Source organism: Anguilla anguilla, chromosome 10, assembly GCF_013347855.1.
Source record: "Anguilla anguilla isolate fAngAng1 chromosome 10, fAngAng1.pri, whole genome shotgun sequence".
Classification (NCBI taxonomy): Eukaryota; Metazoa; Chordata; class Actinopteri; order Anguilliformes; family Anguillidae; genus Anguilla; species Anguilla anguilla.
The window spans coordinates 14,469,675-14,480,275 of record NC_049210.1 but is presented as its reverse complement, the minus strand read 5'-3'; positions in this window follow the sequence as shown (position 1 = coordinate 14,480,275).

Here is a 10,601-nt window from a genome sequence, read left to right as displayed (position 1 = left end):
GTGGTGAACGCAAATGAGAATGATGAATAAAAGGTGGTATTTGTAGCAGCTTCGACTCTGATGTGGAGGGCTTACAAACACAGCAGTGCTGGGAAGGGGGGGAGGGGGGGGTGGTGAAATGGCTCCTGCAACGATCTGTCGGAGTAAGTGAGCAGGGCTGCTGTAGCAACACCCGATAATTAGGACTTCTGCGGGAGTAATGTACAGACAGCTTACTCTGGCAGAAACACAAGAGAGAGGGAGAGGGAGAGAGAGAGGGAGAGGGAGAGGGGGAGAGAGAGAAAGAGAGAGTGATTGATTGAGAGAGAGAGGGAGGAAGAGAGAGAGTGTGAGACTTAGAGATAGAGACTGAGAGAGAGAGAGAAAGAGAGGGAGAGAGAGAGGAAGTTAGACAGAAAAAGAGACAAGGAGAAAGCAACAGCGTGAGATGTGAAGAAAATAGAGGAACAAGTGAGAGACGGGGGAAGGGACGCAGAGCAACAGAGCGGGAATCATCCGAACTGCACAAGCAGCACATGAGGAGCAGATGGGCTGAGCTGCTCACGCTCTCCGGGAAGCCACCCTGACGGCAGGCTTCCTCCAGCCTCGCTCCCCACTGTTTATGTCTGAAGCTTCTCTCTTCTCCCCCTTCATAAATATTTTCTAATGCCACTGTGGAATTTTCTGGCATTGATGAAACACCGCCCCGGCTGTCTCCAGTGCGGCCAGCCGATCCGTGCTGCTATGCTTACACCTGACTCCGAAAGAAGGAGCCATCTGCTGGACAACGCCCCTTCCCTTTCACCATCTCAGTGATAGGATGATAGGTGTTCTGGAGAGATTTTCCACCCTCACACAACTTTAATATTCCCATATGTAGGCAAGCAGAGTGGAATTTATAAGGATATTGATCTACTGCAATTCTCTGTTATTTTGAGTTAGAAACAAACAACTTGCGCTCATGATGGAATTCATAAAATGCTTCTATTTGTATTCCTGCAGGTAAGGCATGATCTTGCATAGAGCACAACACAAAAATGTCACCTTTCATCTGTAGTGTTTCATCTGTAATTCCTCACCAGGTGTAAGTTCCTTGATGCTGGTTTTCGATTGAAAGATAAAGTGCACAATCTTCTGGATCAACAAAATCCCAGTTACCCTCAGTGACAGTTTGAGTAAAGCTGTTCTTTGTTCACAGACACAGCAACTGTCACTTAAAGCTGACAGAAAAAGGGAAGGGATCATAGCTTTATTCTTCTCCCTGTCCCCCTGCACCTCCTACATCTGAACCTACTGAGGCATCTGAGTCAGTCTTCTAATAATCGTTTCCAGACATCAAAAGCTTCCTTCTATTATTCTGTCAGTGCAACTGACTTCTAGAATTCTAGCATGGTGGACCTAAATTTATTTAGAGAAGTGTCATTTTCTGCAGAGACTTATCACGCTCTCTCAAACTTCTTTCTGTTTTGTTTTGTTCTGAATGTGAGTCTGCAAAAAATGATCTAGCTGATTAGTCGTCTAGTTAACTGATCAAATGGGCTTGGTTCTGGTTTCAGTGTGTTCCTTTATCCCGATTTCTGTAGCTACATCAAGAAGCTAATGCGTTGTATCCACAGGAACAATAGCTTTTTATTTATTCAGAATGTTTTCTTCTTCTTGAAATTAACCTTTGGTTTGAGCAAGTTTTCTGGGGACTGCTTCCCTCCATGTGAATAGCTCTTTGTTTGACAATTCAATCTAGGCTAACTGAATGAATGAATCCCGTCCAACTGTTTTTGTGGTTCAGAACGTTTCCTTCTGGAGTGTTCTGAAGGGGGGAAACGAGCCTTTTCTTCTTATTTATACCGTATATCCTTCTCAGATTTTATGCATCAATAAACACGGACCCCGCTGTGCAGCCAGCCCATGGCAGAAAAAAAGGACGCAAACCATAAACCTCCATGCGGGGATCGTGCTCGAGAATGTTCCGGCGTGCTGTGCAGGTCTTGGGGGCCTGTGGCTGGGATCCCATTCCATGTGAAGAAGACAAAATTGAGGGAGAAACGTTCAGAGCCACACCGTTGAAATCTTTGTCCCCAGACCCCCTAAACCCTTTGCTCTGGGCTGACCCCTGACCCTGACAACCTGACAGATTATGAAACAGGTTTGCAACCCATGGAATTTTAAATTTACAGGTCAATTTTCAATTGATTTTTAATGCAGATTCTAGGCTCCACCTACAGGACAGGAGGTGCTCCCCCATGACTGGACAGTATATGCACAACTACTTGAAAAACAGTATTTTGTCTTTCTATTCTTCCTTTTATTATGGTTCTAGCATTGCATTTATCTAGGTCCAAAAGAACATGAATATGCTAGTTGAATCATCTGTGTCTGCCATCAGCAAATATTGGCATTGCATTCATGACAGAAATGTCCTTTTGTTTAACTATAGATGCAAATGAAGCATCACTCATCACAATCAAATTCAGTTGTGAGCCTTGTGTTTTAGTAATAAAAGTTTTGGTAACTGCCATCTCAAACAAAATGAGATGAGAATTTGCACCGAACAATCAACAATCAACAATCAAGGACAAACGTAGACTTTTCCATGGCAGCCTGACCTAGTTTACCTGCATGTACCAGTAGTGCCACCCTGAATGTGCTGTCTGAGGAGGAGGGAAAAACATGACGCACGCATAAGAGACTGTGACATCTGCAGTGACTCAGCCGCCGTCCCCGTACACACGCAGGCCTCTCAGAGCTGTCTGTCAGCACGCCACCGGCCCCGAGCGTCTGTGCTTGCCCTGTGAAGGCGTGGCCCCTCGGCCTGTTTACCGCCGGGCCGCGCTGAGAGGGCCCACTGTCTCGCCGGGTGACACCGCGGCGGCACATTCCTGGGTCCGAGCCGCTGGAGGTTACCGCCGCCAGCTGTTTACCTCTCGCCCCGCGCCGACAGCGTTGTGCGTTGTCCAAAGCTAATCTTCTCTTCTCTCCCCCGAAGTTGACTTTGGCCGCCGCTAATTCACTGACATCTGCTACTTTTTAAACACTCGGGTCGGGGTGGGGATTCGACACGAACCCGTGCACACATACATCTCTCGCACAAACACACTCATAAATAAAAAATCAAAAAAGGTAAGACGTTGTGGATAAGAGAATACTTCCTATTTAAACGGACAGCTACTTACATTATCATAATATTTATTGTGATAACATAGTAGCACATCGTGGACCCTGTGTAGAATCATGGTCTTCTCTGACTCACATGCTTACATGCTTACTCCTTTAGTTTCGGGAATTGGCATATAAAATGAAGCAGGTGTACACACATGTATACTTCAAAACACTATTGTTCTTGGCAAAGAGGAAAAACAGCCTTATACAGCTGTCTGAAATTAAATGTCAAACTGTAAAAAAAATTATATGTGAAATATAAAGTGAAATCATTAGGAGCCGAATGAATGAACAGCAAAATGAATTACAGTGCAAGTATTGTTTGCATTAAATAAAAATATAAAGCAACTTAGCATTGAGTTTCTGACATATCAAGGGGCAATCAAGCACCTGTGATTCTTGTGCAGCGGTGTTGAGGTGCATTGTGGGACTGAAGGGCCTGGCTCTGTAAAATGGTTGATGGATGGATGACGGGGTCACAGCAGGGTGGGTGCTGCCATCACAGTAATCACACAAACCAAGGCCCCACCCCCCCTCACGTTCTCTTTCTCTCTCGCTCTCTCTGTGTGATTCATCAGCAAATATAAATATAATTTAGCAGGGGAGCAGAGGCCCATTAATCCTAATCTGTCAGGTGCCACGCTGCCCTTCACTGCAGGAAAGAAACAACCTGGCTAATTGAGGCTACGGCTAGCGTCACCTGGCCAGCACACTGCCGTGCTGTGTGTGCAATAACAAGGAAGGCAAACACTCGGGATCTGTGCGCTAAGCCACATAAACACCAAACCTCAGACACCACATCTCCCGCCCACTCCCCCCGCTCTCCTGGCAGCAATTAATCTGTCAATCTGCGTTGCAGCGGAGACAGGCCTCTCCGTTTGCACAGAAAATTAAGGATTTGTCAGAGGGGTAATTTAAACACTGCGCTCACGCTGAACATACACAGGCCATGGCAGATGTGAATGAGGAGTTTAGTCACTCAAATGGTAGCGAGGGTTCAGAAAGAAGGCCCTTGAATGCGAGGTGATGCAGTAATTATGACAGAGCTCCTTTCCCTTGACAGGGGTGGAGTGTGTCGTGACCTCTGGGTCCCTCCAGTGCACAGCTCTGAGTTTGGAGAGATGACCACTGTTTAAAATCACCGTGATCTACCATAAGACTAAAAGTCCTTCACAGAGTTTCAAAAAAGATACAAACACGTCAATACAACTATAAAATAAAATCCCTATTTGAGAGTTTAATTTGAAATGAGTAATGCTTCTCCATCCTGTCAGTTCAACTATTTATCTATCCATCTGCCTGCTAGCATGATATCTCTAAAATTAAAGAACAGATTTACATGGAACTTGGTGGAAAGGGTGGACATGAAGCAAGGAAGTAGAAATGTACTTTTCACACATTTTGGCCAAGTATGATGGATTGGTGCTGTTGCTGTTTAAAAGTGCATACTTTTTCTCAAACAGCAAAACATTACACAGCACATCTGCAGGGCAAAGCTGATGATTATTACAGGTAAGAATATGTATTACTGCACTAAAAATGAATATGCTTGGCTGTCGGCAGGGCCATAAATATTTCACCTTAACGTGCAACAGGTTTCAGCACCTTTGATATACCAAGAAATCTGCTGTGCTATACATGGATACTGTGAGGAAAAAAAGAACTAGAGAATGATTCATTCTGTGCAGAACTACTGGTGGAAAAAAAAACTGTGTGGATGTGTGTCGGTTCAAATTGCATTACTTTGAGTAATGTGCTAATTCTATGGTTAATCAAGCATTGAATATATTCATTTTATATGATTTTGCCTGATGAAATGTATCATCAGTGCCATTGCATATTTTACATTTACTACATGCCATCATCAATTTTGCAGCCTCCACGCTCACAGACCAAATCAGTCCAACATAGAGGCAGAGAATGAAAAGAGAGATACAGAGACAGAGACAACCACAGATTGAAAACTTGAAAGCCAGCATGCCATCTCTGTTGTGACAGGTGATTTTCTCCTGATTGGAATTGCAGCAGGGGGCTGCCCTTTTAAAAAACAACTCGGAATTCCAAGCGAGGAGAACAGGGGGGAAAAAATAAAACAAATGATAACGGTTCATATCATACTTTGATAAACCCAAAGCTTTCCAGAATGTTCCTGAAGGCAGTGATGTGAACTCAGGGAAAGGTGACAGTGTGATCTCAGTGGTTATTAACCCCATGCTTCTCTTCACACAGGCAGATTATCTGTTTCACTGCAGTGTTCTGGAGGCTTAAGCATCTATTCTAATACTCCACCTTTATTCCGTCACACGTGTGTGTGTGTGTGTGTGTGTGTGTGTGTGTTTGAGAGAGAGAGTTTGACTTTACATGGGTTTTACCACTGCAGTTGGTAGTTGCCTGAATAAAGAAGTTATTTTTTCTGAGAGGGTGAGAAAGAGAGAAAAAGAGCAACGTTAAATAGTTTCCGGGGGCTGCTCCTGATGGAATGAGCTGGAAAAGAATGTCACGGTTTCGCAACTCAGGCATGCTGTTACACAGGCAGGGGCTGCTGGGACGTATGTGGCTGGTGAGAGGGCGTCACAGTCTGGAGCAACAAGCAAACAACAGCAGCGGAAGCCATTGAGACAGATGGCAGACAAAACATAAATATGTGCACACGCACACACACCAGTCACCGTACACACAGAGAGCTCAGTAAAGATTCCATTTAGTTTACTCTATGAAAAATAAATAGGAAAATGACTAACATATTGGGAGGCCAAATTTGTGATAAATGGGGCCTTTTTTAATCAATGTCAGATTCTTTAGTATCGGAAGTAGCAGGTGTCAGGTATCCATCAAAATAAACCCTTCACCATGCCTATTATTACCTTATAATTATTATGAAGTAAGTGTCATTGCTTCACTACTACAGTATGTCTATTGTGCCTGTTTGAAAGCACCTTGAGAATTACTGCTCAGATGGGCTGAGAAGTCACTTCTTATGTACCCACAAAACAATCAGAGCAGGTCTCTTAAGACAAGACAACATCATTTTACTATGCATGACATCTTAAGTTAATACTGTCGATACCATTACTATGCAGGCCTGACAACACCATACAATACAGAACAATACACTCCATTTTCAAAAAATCTCTTCCATTGACAAAAGATTCAGCTGTAAAGCCGTTTGTAATGAGCCACCGGAGATTTTCTGAACGAGTTTCCCACAATGAGATGGGAGTGTTGAGACTGGCCAGTTTTTGAAAGCACTGGAAAAAGCCTATACGTCCCCCTTATGAGATCAAATAGATTCGTAACAGGGCAAGTTTTCAGAGATATTTTCCACTGTAGATCTCACCAGTGCGGCAAAGTGCTAATGAGCAACAAAACAGGCCTTAAAATTTACAAGGCGGCAACAATTTATACATAAAATTAAATCTGGATTTCATACGTGTTGTTTTTGGAACGGATAGTTTCAGTTTCTGTAATTCGTCAAAGTGAATGCAGAAAATGTAGGTGGGCACCACCCTGTAATATTCTGGAGTTCAGCTGGATGCATATCTATAACACAGAACAAGGGAAAGCTTGTAAAAAGCTAACACAGTGAGGTCTAGTCTCAACAAACCAATGTAGGTCGAGGCTTTGTCACTGTCTTGAAACTGGCTTTCTTTCTTCCTTGCATCCTAACTGTTATCAATGAATATAGGGCTAATTTGCTTAAATATTTACTTGAATTGCATTTAATTTTATCTTTGTTTTCCAATGCGCATATCATTTCAGTAAACAGCAAAACTACACAACCATATCTGTGTGTGCCAAAGAAGGTAACTTTAAGGACAACTCAAAATTGTGATGCAAATTACATAATTACATTGAAGATTGTGTGAATTTACTTTACAGCAGGAATGGACAGTTAAAAGAGTTTGTGAACAAACGTACAGTAAGTGAGATGGTCATGTAGACAGGCAGACTGAGCTGGTTGTTATAGACGGTAAGAGGAGCGGTTGTTCACTGCGTGCGGCGGTGCCGTCTGGTAGAGCCTGCCGCGGTCCACCGCTGGTCCACCGCTATCGAGGCTGATAAGAACATGAATGATGGGGTGAGCTGTTCTCCTGGAGTAGAGTGGGGCTGTTCCCAGGCTGTCTGACACGCTCCAGGACCTCCTCCCACCGCCCACCCCCTCGCTGACAATGAACTCCTCCACAACTGGCACCATCTGTTATTGTTCCCTTCCTTGCGTGTTTCTGGAATTTACTACACTGTGGACTGCTGACATAACATCTCTGTCATCACGCCATCTATTCCAAACATGGAGGAAATGCGAACACTGTCTGGGAAGAAAGGAACTGCAATTCCTTTCCAGGTTATTTTTTCAGGGACAAGTTCTGTTTGCTCCAGGTCGTTTTAAACAGAATTCACAGGTTTTTTGCTTTCAGACACACCAGTCAAAAGGTGAAAAGAAATACTGGCCTTCAACTCTGCCACGTCAAGTACCAATTCACCTAACACACATGGGCATATCTCAGGACTCGTGTGTGGCTTTTGTGAGTTTGAGATGTGCACTATAAATGAGATCTGCCAATCTAGGCATCAGACTGTTCCCTCCTTGCAAGTTTCTGTTACACAGTGCCCAGCTTTCTCATCAGCCCGTCTATCCACTGCTGTATGGTTCCTGATGAAAGAACAGCTTAGGCCATACAAGTTATAGCCGAACCAACACTGAAACATTGTAGGGTGGTACCCGTGAAAATATAATCGAGCGATGGAAAATTAAATATGTCTATGGGCACATAAGTTCTGTGTCTGACACGCCAACCATAGTTACAGGAGACAGGTCTTCTTAGATGAGGACTGCTTTGCCCTTTTCAGAGATCTGTGCTACTGGTACGGCAATTAAGTGCCCTGCCATTACAATTCAGCAACAACAGCCATGGAAAAAACAGATGTGTGATTCACTTCCACATTGGCACTCTCCTACCCAAACTGTCGGCAAAGTGTTGTCTAGTCTCGGGCACCATCCTACTCTTGCAGACAAGGCACAAGAAAAAACTAACAGAGAAGGAGAGGGGTTTTTTGATCGTAACTGCTTATGGGAAGCGAGCATTATTATTATGAACGCTCTGGCCAAACAGCCTTTTTATTGTCTTTCTGATTGATGCCACGGAGTCCAGCATATGGCACCCAGATCCAAGCACTTCTCTCCACACTGCTGAAATCAATAACACTTTACTGGGGAGTTTTAAAAATACTTTCCATACTTCCCTCATGTCTGAATGCTAAAATGCTCCAGAAAATGGCAGCCAGCGTTAAAGAGGGAAAATGTCTCGCCACAGTAAAGTAGTGGGCAGCTTTGTTCTCTTAACCTCTTAACCTGCACTTAGATGCATGGCCTGGAAATACCTTTTGCCTCAGAGCCAATTGCAGAGCAGAAAGCAGACAGCTCCACGGAGAGCAGTATAGAGCAGAATGAAAGAGTGGAGAAGGAGAGAGAAAGGGGAGAAAGAGTAGAAAGAAATAAAAGTGAAGGAGAGAATTAGACAGAGAGGCAGAGGCTAAGAACATATCACAAAAGGCTGGCTGTGGGTGTGCACTTCACAACTAAGACAAAAAAGGAAGAATATATGTGGGGTGATGTAAGCCAGGGAAACAGATTATTTTTATTCAATGTGTAAATGATGATAATGAGAAGTAAGAGCGAATAAAAACTTCCAAGGACAAAGACAAATCGTTTTGCAAATTTCTGCTGCTGCACTCAGTTCTTAATGGTCGTAATAACCCTACGAACGGCATCCAGGAAGCTCGCAGCCTGTGACCCAGTTAGAGAAGTCTGAAAACATTACGGAGCTGCGTGTTACTACCGACTGATGTGACAGCTGGCCCACAAAACAGGCATCGTGGTCCAGATATACTGTACTAGCCTTAGGAGATCAGAAAACAACAGAAAAGTAACTTTTGAGGGCCATGAACTGACATAGCAAACTCAGCCCCATTTGTGGGTCCGGTAGAACACTTCAGTAGTATAGGAACAGTGACCGAAACTCTCCCACATATCTCCCGCGGGTCAAACGTGTCCGGCGATGCGGGTGTGCGTCCAGGCCTCCGCAGCGATGCTGTGTCAGCACCCTGGCGGTGTTTGTGCAGGTGTGCGCACGCTGCGCGTCTGTGCTGGAGCCACCGTGTGACTGGGCAGTGACCCATTTCGGCTGCTTTACGATGAAACCGCGGAGATGCGCAGACACAATCAGGGCTCTGTCACCGTCCTGCGAGGCAGGGACTGTCAGGGATCTTATTTACCTTGAATCCCTGCCCGTGCCTCACAATCTGCCGCTGCCCCTGCATGCTAGCGAGAAATACTGAGAGGGGCCGAGAGAATTGGCCCAGTGAATGATCAAAAAGGGCTTATAATAGCACTATATTAAACATGACCGTAGCATGCACAGAAACACGCACACACACAGGGACACGCAGGCACGCAGACTTGCGTTCGAGCTCCCACCTGAAACACAACACCAGCGCAAGCCCATTCGCACGCATGCTCACCCGCGCACAGGACAGGCACGCGGGCGATATCCAGCGCGCTCCGTCTCAGACAAAAGCGCATGGAATGGCCGGCATGCATCGCTGCCGTCGTAAATTCACTCCCCTGCTCCAGCGCGGGGCCGCTACCACCTCCAACCAGGCATTTTGCAGCGAGGAAGATGTCAAAACACTGTGGAGTAATGGCGTGGGGGAACCATACACAACCCTAACAGGAAAAGCCATGGAAGGAGAGGAGGAGGGACACACAAAACCTGACAGAAACTTTACTTAATTAAACCTTAAGTACAAGCTTACAAATTTTCTGTTCTTGTGCCAGGGAAAACACATTGAATGTGTGGGTGTCAGTAGGCCAGTGCGTTCCAGTGTGTTACACATAAATATTACCATTCTTCAAGCTGAAGACCAATAAGACTCCCAGCCCTCCTTCTTTTACCAGCGTTTGTACCAAGGTGGCCACTTCAGTTTCATCCACACAGTCCAACATGAGTAAATAAATAAATAAAATCTTTCTGTGTGCATTTTCTCTAAATCACAGTGATTGTTGTTTAAAGTAAAATAACGATCACCGCTGCAGTAACCTGTTCTACCTTGTTTGTGTTTGACAGCCTTTCATCGCCCAGACCATTAAAGACACAAGTTTGGAAAGATGACGGACTCTTTCCTGTCCAGTGCAAACACCCTGGCCCCAGGGGGATGCCCCTCTCTCTCTCACTCTATCAGGGGTCAAGGGCAGGATAGGCTGCCCATTCTGACCATCTTCCAGAGGGATGATTAGTCTGAGTGTCAGGGAGAATAAATTGGCACACATTTAACTTGTGCCATTTTTAATTCACAGTGAAATGCTAAATTGCAGGTCACATTTTTATTTCTTGGCCGTCATTCACAGTAGACTAACTGTAAATCATACTCTTTTTTTCTCCCTTCTTCAATCATATTTTACAAGCCTA